Source organism: Dipodomys merriami, unplaced genomic scaffold (assembly GCF_024711535.1).
Source record: "Dipodomys merriami isolate MVZ:Mamm:240054 unplaced genomic scaffold, mDipMer1.0.p SCAF_25, whole genome shotgun sequence".
NCBI lineage: Eukaryota > Metazoa > Chordata > Mammalia > Rodentia > Heteromyidae > Dipodomys > Dipodomys merriami.
Genome location: NW_027203937.1, coordinates 11,575,025 through 11,592,492, shown reverse-complemented (window position 1 = coordinate 11,592,492; position 17,468 = coordinate 11,575,025). Strand labels below are relative to the sequence as shown.

Sequence of the window (17,468 nt, the reverse complement as noted above, 5' to 3'; positions counted from 1 at the left end):
AAGTGCTTCCCAGCAAAGAAAAGCAATCCATTCAAGCTGAAAAGATTGGCACATTTAATGCCAGTCCTGTCTGCAAACTCGATGGAGCCTTCTCTCTGAGATCTGGTAGAAATTCTACCTTTCAGTCCACAGGATTTTGCTCAAGATGAAAGAGGAAAAGACAATAACTCCTTAGTACTTCTCTCCCTTCCACTTCACTCACCAATATGTTCTTCAAACCACAAACACAGAGTCATAGGAAAAGGCGAGAAATTTTAACTGTTAAAATATATATGTATATATTTTACCTTAATTGAATATGCTCATAAATGTCCAAGAGGTGTCCACTCAAGGTATCTCATGAAGAGCAGTGTTGACTATCCTGGGAAGGAATAAGACAAACAGAAAGACATATAAACACCGTAATATTCATACTTTGTAAAATGCAGTAGGGTTTGCAAAAAAGAATGAGAATATTTCATAATAGTTTGCAAAACAATAACAACAACAACAAAACCCACAAGAAAATTAATGAGCTAACCTTTCTCCTAATTTTTCTGAAGATTTTAAGGTAGACTGATGCTGTTTGGGGAACTATATTTGAATTGAAAGCATTTCTGATGGTAAGGGTTCTTTAATGGAAAGAGAAGCGAAAGATTTTTATGTTAAACATGCTTTGGTCAAAATATGTAATTGTTCAGTTTCCTTTTGCTGATCTATAAAATGAGGCAAAAATCCCTACCCAGCAAGACTGACAGGTGCTAACTAGACACATCCATCTCCACATAAGAGCTGGTACACAGTAGATTCTGTATACTTACCCCTGTTGGTTTCCTGCTGCCCCTTTTCCCAGTCCCCACCCCGGCTCCCTTCCCTCAGCCCTTCACTTTACTGGTAATTATTCCCAACACCTCATCAGTGTTAGCTCTGTGGTGCTCAGCAGAGAAAACATAAAATACCTCAATGACTTCAAAACAACTACTTTATAAATGAAAATTTAAAGTGATACTCAATGTCATTTTTAGTAAGAAGAGCTAAATACATTGCATGCTTCCTGTGTGCCTGACATATTAATAATTCCCTATGTACGCATATATATGAGAATATATAAATACATAGATGGTTATATATTTTATGAATACATAGATACTATAAATAATACACAATGATATATAATATATTATATATAATAATCCTAGAGCTAGAACTCAGGGCCTGGGCATTGAGTATTTTTGCTCAAGGCTAGTGCACTACCACTTGTGTCACAACTCCAGTTTTGGCTTTGTTTTTATGTTTCTTTCCTGCCTGAGGTAGGTAGTTTCCAACTGCAATCCTCAGATCTCAGCCTCCAGAGTAACTAAGATTGCAGGAGTGAGGCATAGGCACCCAGCACATTCATTTATGCTCACCATCACATTCACTCTGACATGGCTCTATTAGGAGACTCAGGGAAGGAAAGACAAAGAGCCCTGTGTCAGATTGCACACTCCCCAGGAGGAAGAGGTGGGGCGGGAGTCCATGCTGTCCTGGGTCCTACGTGGCTTCCATGGACTCAGCACACAGCACTGCCCTATAAACCCAAGGAGCTGCACATCTCATTGTGTTTGCTTCCTCTTCTCCCTCCCTATTTCCTGTACTCTTACTTCTTCCATTCTCTTCCTTTCCTTCAGCATTGATTGTGAATCTGGATGCGCAGCCTTACTAATGTTATTCTTTTGTGTTGTTTTGAAGGACATGGACGGAGCAAGGCTCACTGTGGAGTGGTCTTCATCTTGGGCTGAGTCTCTAATAAGAGAGTTCTGTCATTCTGAAAGTGTCCTTTCTTTGATCTTTGGGACTTGTTCTTTATCAAGAGAGATTTTTTTTAGATGAGATGATATGAAGATAACCTTTTCCAGTTTGTTAGACCCACGGCTGTCTACTTGGAATGTTTAAGTTATATTAGCATTGACATCTTCATAGTTACATGACAACAGGTTACATTCATTGCTTTAACTAAGACTAAAAGATCAAATTTTTGTAAGGAGACATTTGTGTAATCTTGTTTTTTTTTTTCCTTTTCAGTATTAGAATTTGAACCCAGAGCTTGTAAGGAAGCAAGTCTACTTTTTGAGCCATACTTCCAGCCCAATTATGTACATTCTTTAAAGAACTGACAAATAAGGAAAATGAAGTTTAGAGAAGTCAGACAACCCACTCAAAAGTCACCCAGAATTAACAGAGCCAAAACCTGAATCCCATGTCTGTGCTTCTAAAGTGAAGATTCTTATTTGACTCAAATTTTGCAGTGCTAATAAAAATAACAAATAGATTTAGTGTAAGCTTATAGAATTCCAATCAATACAATCAGAACTGTCCACATATTAGGGTCCTCCTATCAAATACCAGGTATAGTAATTTTTTTGGGGGGGAGGGGATAGATAGGAGCATTAAGCCATGGAGCCTGACAGTTCATGGTCTAATCACAGAACGCACAAGCAAAAGATCACTTGGACTAAGCTTGCATGTTGGTAGAGGTAGTGGCTTATTCATGTCCTCTGGCATGTGGCAGTCAGGATACATTTTAAATTTAATAAAGTTCAGCTGTGAATACCAAGAGAGAATGTTAGAGAAGGTTCATTTCTGTGACAAGCCAGTCTTTCAGAAATTCACAAGTTTTCACACAGGAGAAGACAAGGATTTTTTCCCAGTAAACTTAGTTAGGGACTGTTTAAAATCTGACTCCTGAACTGTTTCCCCATTAAAAATCACCATCCCTTGTCATTCTGTCTGGCAATGGGAAAAGAAATGACAAAATAAATTTCAAGGGACAATATTTGTCAGTATGGTATCCCCTCCTTGGATGGAGGGAAATTGATCTGTAAGGACAAAGCAAGTAGCAAAGGAAGGAAACATGTCCTGTTTATGTATCCAGGTCTAAATTCACAGAGGAAAGCATCTTGGCAACACATTCCAAACAGGAAGCATGATTAGGATGGAAAAGACAGGTAAGTCTATTTGGCTTTTGCAGGGGATTTGTTTGTATATTCTAATTACATCATCGTTTAGCTTTATTTCATCTGGAACCTGGCTGCCAAATGAGCGTATTGATTACCTGTCACGGATGCATATTTCTCAATTAAAAGCCATCAAGGCTTGTAAAATCTCAACCACACTGAGATCAACTAGTGGGTTTTAGAACTGCTGTGAGTGGTCACATTAACTGCTTTTTATTGAACATCAACTAAGAAATTGGCATCAGGCATATGGTAGCTTATTTAAATGTCACAACCCCCTCCAAAGCAGATACCATTTGGTTTCCATCTTTTTAAATGAGGAAATAGAAGCTCAGAAAGGTGAAAAACGTTGCCTAAGGCCACACAGCTAATAAGTGATGTCACCGGGATTTGAATATAGGTTTGTAACATTTACATTTCATGGGTCATTTATTCATTCATAGGGCTTTTTGATGGTACTGGAGTTTGAATTCAGAGCACTGTAGCTACAAATAAAATGTTGTACCACTTGAATCATGTCCCCAGCCTTAATTCACAGATCTGAATAAAAAAATAAAGGACTTTGATGGATTTTTTTTTGAATGAGACTGGCTATGGATTACACATGTCACAATGTTTGGCCTGAAGACTCAGCTCTGTCAGTTATATGCTCTGTGAAATTGAGTGAGGTTCTTGATGTTTCTATGTCTCTGTTTTCTCAGTGGGAAGCTGAGGAATTAATAACCCACTGAGTCATCAGCATTCAGTGAGATGCTATACTCTGTGACGTCAATTGAGTTTCTTAACATCTCTCTGCCTCAGTTTCCTCATTGTGAAACCAGGGAACTAAAAACAAAGAGAATCATGGGGACTCAATGAGATTCTATGGGTAGCATTTAGGCTGGTGCTGGAAGGAGTGCCTATTATTTTTATATCCTCTGGGTATTGTGAAAAAGAAACTGCAAATCTCTGACCTTCAAAAACTTGCTGTAGGCACTTTATACTTCCAAAGACTTTGCAACAATTCAATTTTCTTCACAGCAGCCCAGTGCTCTGGGTCGGACCACTGTCTATCACTCTCCCACTGAGAAGTGAGGAGTTACTGCACTGAAATAGTTCCCTGAGCTCAAGTCAGAGGTCTCCTTATTAGATCTCAATAGACACATACTATTCTCCTCCTTTGCATTTATTTGTCTCTCCAACATCATAGGTCTACCCCTCACAACAAGTCCACAATAAGGTGCTATTGTCTCCTATTTACAAATCAATGTGTTGTGGGGCATGAAACTGGAATGATTTTTCTCTCAGGCGCGTGGAGGTTGAGAGTAGTCAGGCTGAGCTATGAACTTAAATCTGAATGTCTCTCTAATTTGTGGGCCTGGGCCCAAATTGTGATACTTAAGCACACTAATTTCCCCTTATGGACCTTACAAAGCCAGACTTGCTCGCTGTGTTACAACTCAAGTGTCTATCCCCAAGGGTGACTTTTACTCACTGAACTCATTTTATGGAGCCTTTTTTATACAATAAATACTCAGTATGTCCTGTGAACAGTGCTGAACATATCTAGGCTTGATTTCTTCTTGTGTAAGGCTCACAGCTTAATGAGGATCAAGCGAGTGCATATTTGTAGCTCCTAGAGAAGATACAATGGAGGGGCTGGATGGAGAAAACTGGAGACAACTGGTCAGAGAATGGCAAGGGCTCTTTGGAAAAATGACATTTAAGTGGAGATGAAGTACAATAACCTTTTTTGGCAGAAAGATTAGGAAGTGACCAGAGTGTGGGAAAAGAAAGGAGTATGGTATCCAGGAGAAGGGGACCAGAGGGAAGCATTGGCCGCAGGGATAATGAGGAAGAAGAGATGTGGGGAAGGGCTTTGGGACAGATTGGAGGAATGGATTACAGCCAGATCCCTCAGGGTCCACTGTGCCCTGACTGAGTTCTGAGTTCTACAGAGCTTCCTATATGTCTTGGTGATAGACAGATCATTGTTATCATATACTTATTTCTCTGTTTCTTCCTCCAGGCCATAGCTTCTTAGGGGCCTTAGGACTTGGCTCAAGATGAAAGAGGAATTCAGAAAATTAAAAGCAAGCAATTGGTCAATCCGTTATGTGTGATAATACTCATCTTATTAAATTAAAATAAATACTAGTCTTATTAAAAAATAAATTTAACAAGGCTAGGGTGAAGAAGAAATCAATTTGTCGTGGCTAAGAATAAATACACTCAGATGGGAGCCAGTGGCTACTGCCTGTAATCATAGCATCAAAGAGGCAGAGATCTGAGGATCAAGACTGGAAGCAAGCCTGAGCAGACAAATCCTGGAGATTCCTATCTCCAATTAACCAGGAAAAAAAAGCCAGAACTGGAGACATGGTCAAGCAAGAGATTGATGCCCTAAATTTAAGCCTGAATAGCAGCATTAAAAAAGGAAGAAATACAGATATATTTGTATTTCTTTAAAATCATAGCCAGCATATATTAACAGCAGTCTCTATTTGTACCTTAACAATTGCCTCAGTGTTTTATATATAATTTATTTAACTTACATGCTTATAAATATAAGGTAGCCATTACTAATTCTCATTTGGTAGGAAAAACAAAACTAAAAGAGCCCCATTATATTACACATGCTTACAAAGATAATACTTTGAGTTGTCAGCATTTGAATCCAGGTCTTTTTTTTAAGCCTCAAAATCTGTGTAATTGGCAATTTATACCATGTCTTGCCAAGGTAGTTATGCCTGGGACTTTTTTTAATGTTTAAAATGTAAATGCCCTGAATACAAAAGTAATAGTCACTGAAGGGACATAAGCTCCAGAAAATACCAAAATAGAAATAAATTTGAGTTAAACAATAGTGAGTAATACAGAGTGATATTTGGTAGAATCTCATTTATGATTATTAGAAAACAATTGATAAAAGGACAGTGATTTTACAGATAAAGTAATATTTTACCTTTTTATTATAACTGCTAGGAGGTTACAGAAAAATAATTAGGAAATTTAAAGCTATAGGAAATGTAGTTTCCTTGGACTACAGAACACTAAGTGAGCAAATAAGCCAATAGTTGTATTCCTCTGGGTTTCTATTACAAGTATAGGTTGGCTATGTTTAGAAGCCTTTCTTCTTGCTATTTGAGTAACTCCTATTCATCCTTCAAGCCCCATAAATTCCTCATTTTGGGAAACCTTGTCTTCTGGAATCTCAGCATATCACCTCCACTTCTTTCCTTGACTGTGTGAAATGTGAAATGCTACTGAGCATGTGTAGAAACTAAAACATATATTTAGTAAGTGCTGGCTGAGTACATGAGTAAATAATTCAGTAAGCTTAGTTTTTTGGAGGGATATGCAGGATAAATCAGTAATTTAATTGGTTTTGTTCTTTCTCTTTCCCTATAATTTTTGGGTGGAACTAGGGTTTGAACTTAGGCTTTCATACTAAGCTATATACCAATTGAGCCATATGCCCAACATTCTTTGCTATTTTATAGTTGTTTCCCCCATAAAGTAGCATATATTTGGCGACCCTCTGGCCTGGATACTCCTACCTATATTTCAACCATAGGCAAAATTAAAGATGTGCACTACCATGCCCAATTTTTCCTGGCTTTCCTCCAACTCTGATCCTTATAATCTCTTATCTCTGGAGTAGATGAGATTACAAATGTGGCTACCTTGCCTTCTGCCTACCATGCCTACCATGCCTTGATGCAATTGCTAGGAGGCAGTAGAGAGGGGGATATCAGAAACATGGCAACTCAAACCTTCCTGATACTGATGGGGAAATCACCATATTTAGTTTTCACAACAGTCTTGTGGAATCCTTCTCTGGTCCTATTTTACAGATGGGGAATGTAGGCCAAAAAGGATGACATTCTTGTTCAGACTAGTGCAAATTAGCATTCTGGGAAAGCTAGGATGAGTCCTGGACCCACAGAGCACTGAGGATTTTGTGGAGAGATGGTCAGCAGTTCTAAATGGAACCTGGGCTGAGCAGCATGGGGAATTAGACAGTGGTGCATGTCTTGCTGCCTTGGCCTGTGGCTGCTCTGTGAGGGAGTACAGCAGAGTCTCTGAGAATGAGATACGTAGAGGTTCAAGTTTCAGCTCTGTGGCTCCATGTGTGATCTCCAACAAGTTCTAGAGCTCCTCAGAGCATCAGTTTCCCCTTCTGCAAAATGAGCATGGTATGAAGAGCATTTGCCTTGTAGAGTATTAGGAGGAATGCTTGTGATGTTTTAAAAACCATTCCTGGAACTTAGGAGCTGTCACTATTCAATGCTGGCAAAGAAAGAGTCATAGTTAAATAATGCCTTTGACTATTGGACACACATAAGTTGGGATCTGATTAGAGTAGGCTGAGTAAAGACAGTGAGACTCTGGGCTGGGAAGGTGGCTCAGTGGTAGGGTCCTTGCCTTGCATGCATGAGGCCCTGGGTTCGATTCCTCAGCACCACATAAGCAAAAAGAAAAAAGCCGGAAGTGACACTGTGGCTCAAGTGGTAGAGTGCTAGTCTTGAGCTGAAGAGCTGAGGGACAGCGCCCAGGCCCAGAGTTCAGGCCCCATGACCGGCCACCCCCCAAAAAAAGACAGTGAGACTCTCCATGCCCTAACAAGGGGACCAACAAACATTGCCTCTTCAGAGGCTCTGCAAGCATCTCAGATCAACATCTTATTTATTATCTTGGCAATAGGAAGCAGGATCAAACCCAGGATCTTACACACACCGGACTTAAATGCTACCATCGAGTCATATCCCAGCTCCCCAACAACAAATCCTCAAAGAAACAACTGCCAGATAAATAAGTGGGCTAAAGACTTAAAGAGAAACTTCTCTGAAGAGAACATAAGAATGGTCAGTAGACACATGAAGAAATGCTCAACCTCTCTAGCCATAAAAGAAATGTAAATCAAAACAATATTGAGATTCCACCTCACCCCAGATAGAATGGCTAGATCAAGAACTCTAATAACAACAGATGCTGGAGGGGATGTGGACAGAAAGGAACCCTACTGCCTTGTTGCTGGGAGTGTAAACTTGTTCAACCACTTTGGAAAACAGTATGGAGGCTCCTCAAAAGATTCCACATAGAGCTCCCCTATGACCCAGTAATCACACTTTTGGGCATTTACCCAAGCGATCACAAACAAGGCCATACTAAGGCTACCAGCACAACTATGTTTATCACAGTATTAATTACCATAGCTAAGATATGGAACCAACCCAGACACCCCTCAGTAGTTTAATGGATCAAGAAAATGTGGTATACACATACACACACACACACACACACACACACACACACACACACACACACACACACACACACACACAATTGAATTCTATCTCTCCAGCTCTCAAGATTTTATTCATGTTTCTTTCTTATACTCCAGAAAATCAAGGGTCAGAGAATCCCCGTGACTTGTCCATGACTGTAAGATCTGGGATTCACACACAGCTTTATCTTGTGCTTTATCTTGTGGCCACAGCCCCACTGTGCTCATCCCCAGGTCTACTGCTTTTTGCTCAGGCAAGTTTTTCTGCGGCAACACTCTCCAACCATGAATTATATTTTTCAACATAGGAGGGCCAGGGAAGAGAACTCAACTTGAGCTATGATATTTTAGAGGAAAGAATGAACACAAAATATGAAGAAGGAACCAACGAGTATTAGTTCAACACTAGGATAGATCTTTAGATGTAATGAGGCACCTATGACTTCAAAGAAATACCATTGGATATATGTGCATGTACATACACATATCCAGTGATATATCCAGTGATATATATGTATATGAATATGTATACATGCATACAGGTTTATGAAAGTATACACATTCTTGGTTTATTTTTCCCATTTACAAAGTAAATCTAAAAATCCTCACTTCTCTTTGTTATTTGAAGAGTATGATTGCATTCACTTATGGTGATGGCTGGTGAACGTATTTACTCTCCTCAATTCCCTAATTTCGTCAGCCAGTAGAGTTGTTCAGTAATGAGTGAGAATACTCATTTCCACCCCTAGTTCACCGTTCTGAAAATCCATAGCAGAAAGTGGATAAAGGACTTGACTCCTGCAAATTCCATACTCAAATCTCTTAGGGGACAAGAGCATTCTGAACCCTTCAACTCCAAGAATCTATAAAATTAGGAACAAAATGAAATACGGTAAATGAGGAAACCAGAATTCAGTATGTCTTTAACAATTTAATTGGAATAACAAAATTAAGATAATGAAATAGAAGTGATTGCATTCTTGTTTTTACTTAGAATACACAATACCATGCATACATTACAAAATGAAGTAAAACAAGGGAAGGGGAGGGTCAGGAGGTTTGTTTGGATGAAATGTTGATCAAGATACATTACATTCACATAATAACATGCATTGTTAAATGGCAACTCCTTTGTACAATTATCTAACGGTAATTTAAAAAACTTTAAAAAGTAATCAACAACAATAGCATTGCTGCTGTTATGTTTGTTCAGAATGAGAAGACTGGTTTAGTCTTGGTACAGGTGAAGATGCATTGGGCTATTTTCCCCATCAATGTCTTCCTTATGATTCAATTTCTAAGACAGAATCATAAGAAACCTAATAAAAGGCTCTAGATACAAAGAGAAACCTTAGCTAATAAAGGCTTTAGGACATTTCAGAGGTTTGGGAGCTGGTCCAGGAACATTGTTTTTTCACTATACCATGGGGAACACCCTGAGAAAACTTTCTAAAGTCACATATCAATGAAAATTTTATAGTCTCTACTAAATTTGAAAAAAAACTTTTATTACAAATATAGCATATGGTTTAAAATATATAACCCTCTTCACAATAGAATTTGAGCCAAATTATGTTCTCAATAGAAGACAATCCATTGTATCTTTAAAACAATGAACAAAATCCTCAATGGTACATGGAAAATAAATGGGATTATATAGTGTTCTCCTGATTGTTGAGGTTTTACTAAAGTTTTAAAGCATTAAGTATCCTTTATAATGTACAAATAAGCTTCTGTGCAGATTAAATGACACTAAATATCAATCTTAACTAAGACATTTTAAGAAATACTGATAAAAAATTGTTGACTAGACCAGGTGTCAGTGGCTCATGCTTGTATGTAATCCTAGCCACTCAGGAAACTGAGATAGAAATTCAGTCTAAGCAGAAAGGTCCACAAGACACAAGAATCCATCTCCAAAAAAAACAATAAAGAAGCCAGGCTGGAGTAAAGGCTCATATGGTATAGTGCCAGCTGGGCAAGAATGAAGGTCTGAGTTCAAATCTTGGTAGTAGCAAATAGCTAGATAGACGGACAGATGGATGGACAGACAGACAGATAGGTGGACTGACTAGATTAGTGACCAGGATTTGATTGGATTGGAGAACATTATATTGCAGAATTTTGAAAACTATTGCCTTTACCTATTTAGCTAAAGCAAATAGCCTGAAGCTTGTTTTCTTTTCCAATCTCTGGAAGAATGTTTTTGCATTATTAAAAGTTATAGAAAATTTTAAAAATAAGGAGGAAAGAGGATGATGGAAGAAAAAGAAGAGGAAGAGGAGGAGGAGGAAGAGGGAAGAGGAGAGGAAGAAGGAAGATAAGGAAAAGGAATAGACGATATAGTTTGTTTACAACCATAAATTATTTATTCTCTGGTTCTTCACAGACAAGTTTTGCCCACTACTGCTATGTAGGAGTGGAACTGGGGATTTGTCTTGTGCCAAGATGGTTTCTATTCCATCTCTGTGCCCAGCAAGTCTCCTTCTCCATATCTGCTGTCCATCTCTTGTGATGAAAATAGCAAATGTTCTGTTGTTTGCCCTTTCTGGTTGTTGCTGGTCCCAGCTCTCAACTTTCAACATTTCCCTACATCCCCATTTGCTCTCAAGAGTATATTTGAAGAGTGGCTTTTCATTTAAGAGTCAGTTCCTAACAGAGCATATTTGTTTCAGTCTCCATCCTAGAATCTAGTCTAGATATAGGCTCTTTGAAAACACCTGCCTCAGCTGATAATTTGTGTCTTTTGCACTTAACACTAAGAGGCTTAGTATATGTATTCCAAAACCAAAGCATGGTTAAGTACTAGCAGAGCTACTAGTGCAGTAGCAAAACCTGGAGAAGTCTTCTAATGAGAATCATAAAGGGAAATTATAGATGGGAAGGAAGTGGCTGGTTCAAATTCCATGGAGAGCCAGAAATAGGTAAAGGAACAGATTTTTATCAAACTAAGCCAGGTGCTGGTGGCTCACGCCTGTAGGACTAGCTACTAAGGAGCCTGAGATCTGAGGATCACAATTTGAAATGAGTCCAGGTAGAAAAGACCTCAAGACTCTTATCTTCAATTAACCACGAGAAGCCTGAAAGTGGTACTGTGGCTTAAAGTGTTAGAGCACTTGCCTTGAGCAAAAGGAGTTCAGGGAAAGCCCCAGACCCCAAATTCAAGCCCAGACCAAGGGAAAAAAAAGTAAGGAAGACATGAACTCCAATACTGAAAGATATCTTTATTTCACTCTGAGAATTAAACAAATAAATTCACATTTTTGAACCTGTTTTCACATCTCTAATCAGGAGACAGAAGCTTTTGGGAAGAGCAAGGTGATGCAAGGTCATGATAAAATATGAAATGCTGACAAAATAAAAAAGTCTTATACTTAGTAGGCAATCAGTACCCTTTTACACCTACCTAATTCCTAACATCTGCAAGTCCCTCACTAATGGCATATTTTTCACTGTGTCTGAAAAAAAAAAAGAAAAGAAATTCCATCAAGCTATTCCAAACATCTCATCAGTTTCCCCTGACTGAATATACCACACCAAGAAGATAAACACTACGATTCTGTCAACAAAGACAGACTATGCATCCAGAGTAGACAGTTCATAGTAATTTTATCAGCAACATTGTAACAATAAAGGCCTAAACAACACTTCATCTCTCTGTCAGTAGTCTTGGAAGGGCAGATTACTTTTTCCTCAATCTTGGCACATCCAATTAAGGTAGACTCACAAGCCAGGCAGGTGTAAAGCACAAGCCTGCACTTGTTCACATTAGCAATTATCAATGGAAAACTATGTGAATACAAAGTCTTGGCACCATCGTTGCCCTGGCAACCATTATCCTGCAGAGGCCTGGCAGATGCTAACATGACAGTTTGACATCATTGCCCACAAGAAAGATGGATCCCTGTTTTCTCATGTCCTGTAGTCACCTTATGTGAGTGTCATTGTAAACCTTAGAAGAAAATGATTTTTATAATCTGTTTTGTATTTGGCAATCTATCCAAGAATGAAAGCGATAATTGCATTTCTTTGATGAGTATGAACTGAAGTTCTACTATATGCCTGGTACCTAGTACACGGTAAGTCATCTTTCCGCTAGAAAGTTCAGGAATTTTTATGTATCCCTCCATTCTTCTCTTGGTTCTTTATCTCCTTTTTCCCTTCCTTCCTGCCTCTGCTTCCTCCTCCGTTTACTTAAGTGGTACACATTATTTAGTGCACTTGTGCCAAGCAAGGTGCTCAACCCAATTGATTCACATATAGATAAGACTCATTTCTAGTCCTCAAAAAGTTCTCAGTTATATTTATAGACTATAAAATGCCAAAGTCCAATGTCACCAAGAGGTGACATTGATAACAGTATATTGTACTGATAAATTGACAGGTGACTTGACTTATAGAATTGCAATCCCTTTGTAAATTAATTTTTAAAAAGCCAGTGACTATAGATAAAAGGAATATGTACATAATAAAGGTTAAAGTAATCTAAGGATAACATGATTCAATGTAAGAGAACACTTCAGTGATTTTTTTAAAAGATAAAAGGTAGAAATGACATGCTGTAGGAAAAATTCAAATCTTGCATGATTTTGGGAAGTAGATTGTATTATAAATTCATACTCTCGGTCGCTTTCTCTTTGTCTCTCTGTCCTGTGTCTGTCTGTCTGTCTATCTGTCTGTCTGTCTGTCTCTCTTTTAGGGGCACTAAGGAGCCTCACGCTTGCCACATTAAGTACCCTACCACCTAAGCCTTGCCTCCAATTCTTTTATTTTAGCTATTTTTGAGATAAGGACTCAGAGTTTTTAACTTGGACTGCCTTCAGACCTCAATCCTCTTAACTACACCTCGATAGTAAGTAGGATTGCAGGCATCACCAGGATTTACTCTTTCGTTGTTGTAGTCTTCTTAACTTTCTGCTTGGGCTGACAGAAAACTGTAGTCTTCTTGAGTAGCTGAGATTACAGTCCAAAGCTACTACTCACAATCTTACAGATTTATTACTTTATACATTCATTTATTGAATGAGGTTGAATAATAAAAATAACTTCGGTAATAAATCCGAGATAAGAAATAGACATGGCTTAGGAAAAGGCTAGGAGAGGAATTAACATTCACTGCAAACCCAACACTCTATCTGACCTCATTTGACCTTCACAAAATTTCAGGAGACAGTTTTCTTCTCTTACTTATTTTCTTCCCTTCCTTCCCTCCTTCCACTTCTTCCAACTCTTATTCTTATTTTTATTACATAGGTGATCAGATAAGGAGACTTTTATCTCAGAAATGCTGTCATATGGAATCATCAGTGTCTACATTCAAGGAAATATTGTACTAGTTCACTGATGCCTTTGTTAACTTCACCATGTCACAGAGAGAGAGAAAATAACAATTGAGGAAACATAGACAGAAAGAAATAGACAAGAAGAATGGTACTTTAGGAGAGGAAAGATTATTAATGAGCAGCACTAAGTGATAGTTTCTTCCTTTTGAAGACATTGATCCTGGAAATAGTTAACTATATTATTCAGGGTTCCTTAAACATTTTCTGATTCACTAGATCAGCCTAAGACATTTTATTTTATTTTATTTTATTATTTATTTATTTTTTATTGTGAAAATACTGTACAGAGGGGTTACAATTAGATGGGCAAGATAATGAGTACATTTCTTATCAAGCATTGTAGCTCCTCCTTTGTTTCTCCTTCCCATCCTTTCCCAGCCTCACCCCCACCCCCCCACTCAGTCCTCCCCCCTCCACCAAAGTTGTAAAGTTCGTTTTCGACATGACAACTTGTACTTCTCATTGTTGCAACGGGTCCACCTGTATCCTTATTTAAATGACTTGTTTTCCCCCTTCCCCTCCACAAACTATACTGACATCAAATACAGTAAAAGCAGGGGTTATACTGTGGGGGAGGGACATACAAAGCAACAAAGAAATAATCTTATAAATGTGTTAGAAACAAATTCATGAAAGAAAAAACATTTGAATACATATCTTAGGGTTCATTTCCCTAACATCACCTTATCTGACCTTTTTTGCTTGTCTCAGACATATACTAGATATTGCAAATAAGGGAAACCATGGGACCTATGTTTCTTTGGGCTTGGCTTACTTCACTTAATAAAATTTTTTCCAAGTCTTTCCATTTCCTAACAAATTGGCAATGCCATTCTTTCTGATGGAGGCATAGACATTTTAATGATCATCACATCATGAAGTCTTTCCAACAACTGTGAGAGATAAAACAGGAACAATTCCCCCAAACCACCATTTTTCTGTTTTATAGGAAATGCAAATTTGGATGAAGCAATGATCTATGTGAAGTGATACTGTTAATTATTGCTGCTTCCAGATCTTAAGTTCAATTTCTGTTGTTTTCTTTCTTTTTTCTTTTTCTTATAGTGATCTATTTTATTTTGATATTACTAGGAACTTGAACTCAGATCCTGAGGCTTTCTCTGCTGCTGCTGTGCCAATTGAACTGCACTTCTAGCCCAAGCTCAAGTGTTTACTCAACACATTCTCTTTTTTGGGCAACAAGTCTTTAGTGCCTTGGTTTCATTCTTTTTTGACTTCCCTCTAAATATGGAGAACCAAGTATACAAGAATGGGAGAAAAAAAAGATAACTGTCTTATCATCATAATTAGTTCTTTACTTCCCCAAAATCTCTCATTTTGTTTTCACCCTATTTGATAAAGGTAGGTGGTTGGTCTCTGTAATGGAGATCTTGAGTTCTCTTTCTGTACCCTGCTCTACTGCTATGGAGGACACAAAGCCTCTGGATAACCTAGTAACCATTTTCCATCCCTCAATTCGAATATGAAATGAATAGAAGAGTACATGTCACCAAGTAGGAACTCAATAAATATCAACATTCTTATCTTTTCTCCTACTTATAAGTAATCCTAGAATGAAAAAAATACCCTAATCTCTGAATATCAGTTTTATAAGAACTGAAATAATTTCAATTGTAAACTACATCTTACTTACTTATGGAAATAAATGTTGGTTTCAGAATAGCTTTGTAGGCAACTCTGATGATTTTGTGGGATCTGTTAGAAAAGAAGACACAAGTCCCTCTTCTCCTCTGTGATTTCCTCTCTTGTCTTCTGCCCTCACCTTCTCTTTCATTTTTTAATTTCTCCTCTCTACTCTTTCCCTCTCTTTTCTCTTTCCTTCTTTCCCTCATTCTTTCCTATCTCTTTCTCCCTTTTCTCTCCCTTCCATTTTCTTCACAGTCACAGATAATTGTGATTAAGTGTTTGAAAGATCCTTCGTTGTTACTTGCTTGTTATGTCCTATCAAAAAAATACTACCAAGCTAGCTAACTCACACCTGTAATCCTGGCTACTCAGGAGTCAAATCTGCAAGTCTCAGTTCAAAGACATAAGGAGCAAAAAAAAAAATCTGTTTTTTTCTTTCTTGCGATTGTTTATAACATATTTATAAGATGATTTTTTTGTTGCTTTGTAAGTCCCTCCCCCATGGTATAACCCCTGCTTTCATTGTATTTGATGTTGGTATAATTTGTGGAGGGGAAGGGCAAAAACAACCATTTAAATAGGGATACAGGTGAACCCATTGCAACAATGAGATGTACAAGTCGTTATGTCTAAAAACGAACTTTACAACTTTGGCCCAGGGTGGGGGGGATGGTGGGGTGGGAGATGGGAAGGGATGGGAAGGGGAAACAAAGGAGGAGGCAACAATGCTTGATAAGAAATGTGCTCATTACCTTGCCCATGTAATTGTAACCCCTCTTGTATGGTATTTTCACAATAAAAAAAATCTATGAGACTTTTATCTGACATTAACAAAACAGAGATCAGCAATTGCTGAAGTGGTACAATGCCAGCCTTGAATGAGAAAAGGACAGCACTCAGACATTGAGTTCAAGCCTCCACATGAGTCTCTGTCTCTGTCTCTCTCTGTCTCTCTGTCTCTGTCTCTGTCTGTCTGTCTGTCTGTCTGTCTGTCTGTCTGTCTGTCTGTCTGTCTGTCTCTCTCTCTCTCTCTCACACACACACACACATACACACACACACACAGGCTTGACAAAGCAAATTTAACTTCAAGTGCCTATTTTTATTATTGGCTTTAAATTGGGGTGATCTATGGCAAAGGTTTCCACTTTGTCATCATTCTCTACCCTTCAGGTTGCTTCACTGTGGGAGGAAGATGTAACACAAGTGAACTGCTGCCAGAGCTTTTGTTTTTATGTTGTGCAGTATAATGGGGGGGGCATTACCCATTTTCCCACTTGCCAGTGAGAAGTCAATTATAAGTGGTCTTAAGTTGTCAGAGAGCTTTTGCCTCCAGAGAAGTCAAACAAATGATCTGTCTGATAAAAATGTTCATAGATGCCATTTTCCTGGGGGTGACTACTCTGCTGTACAAATCATGAGTCCAAAGAGAACCTTTCTATCTGAGGCTAGGATGAGATGCTGTCCAGCTCATTTTTAGGAAATTCACCACAAAGTCTATAAGTATATCAGCACAGATAAGTAGAATTCTGCTGATAAATAGACTTACTGGGAAGGAGAGGCCCAAATAGCTAAAGCATTAAGTTCAAGTGCCTCTCATTAAATAAATGGACAGTTCATTCTTTGGAGACGTCCAAATTCCCCAGGCACTTTCCTATGATAGGTGGAGATAGAGAGGTAGAGAGGTAGACATAACACAGGGTCCCGGGATCTAAATAAGGTAAAAAGAAGCTTTAAGGAATGCAACAAGTATGTCTGGAGCAGATCTGTATCCTTTTAGGAAAAACCAGCTCAAGTGTATCAGAGTAGCGTGAACTTTAAAGCACCAGAAATCTTATTTTTTTTTAATGAATGGGTAGGTGACAGTCCCTAGTATAATCCTCCCTTGAGAACTTGTGCTAGTGGTTTTTCAAATACTTTTTGATTGTATTTCACTGAATTCTCCATATGACATTTCTGAGATACCTATTCTTGTATTTTATATGGGGAAACTGAGGGTCAGATGGTTGGAAGGATAATTTACAAAGGCTCACAGCTAGCAGGTGGCAGAACTTAGGCAGACATTCCATTATTTGTGTGGTTTGAAAACCTTCCTTCTTTTCCCCTCAGGAAATGGACATGGAGCATTATGAAGAGCACAGAAGTGACCCTCAGTAAATGAATGTATTCAGCCAATGAATTTTTATGTAAGGCTTATATGGTCAAGAGCCACCAATCCTGATTACATACCACATA

The 17,468-nt window shown here is 38.3% G+C and overlaps 1 long non-coding RNA gene across 1 annotated transcript in view; it reads right to left on the bottom strand.

Moving 5' to 3' along the window:
* Nucleotides 1–301: 301 nt before the first annotated feature.
* Nucleotides 302–17,468, bottom strand: part of LOC138836158 (uncharacterized) — a 1,179,723-nt gene continuing 1,162,556 nt past the window's right edge. Inside the window, exon 4 of the long non-coding RNA XR_011374920.1 lies at nucleotides 302–361. This is a non-coding gene — a long non-coding RNA (uncharacterized lncRNA). The remainder of the gene's footprint in view (nucleotides 362–17,468) is intronic.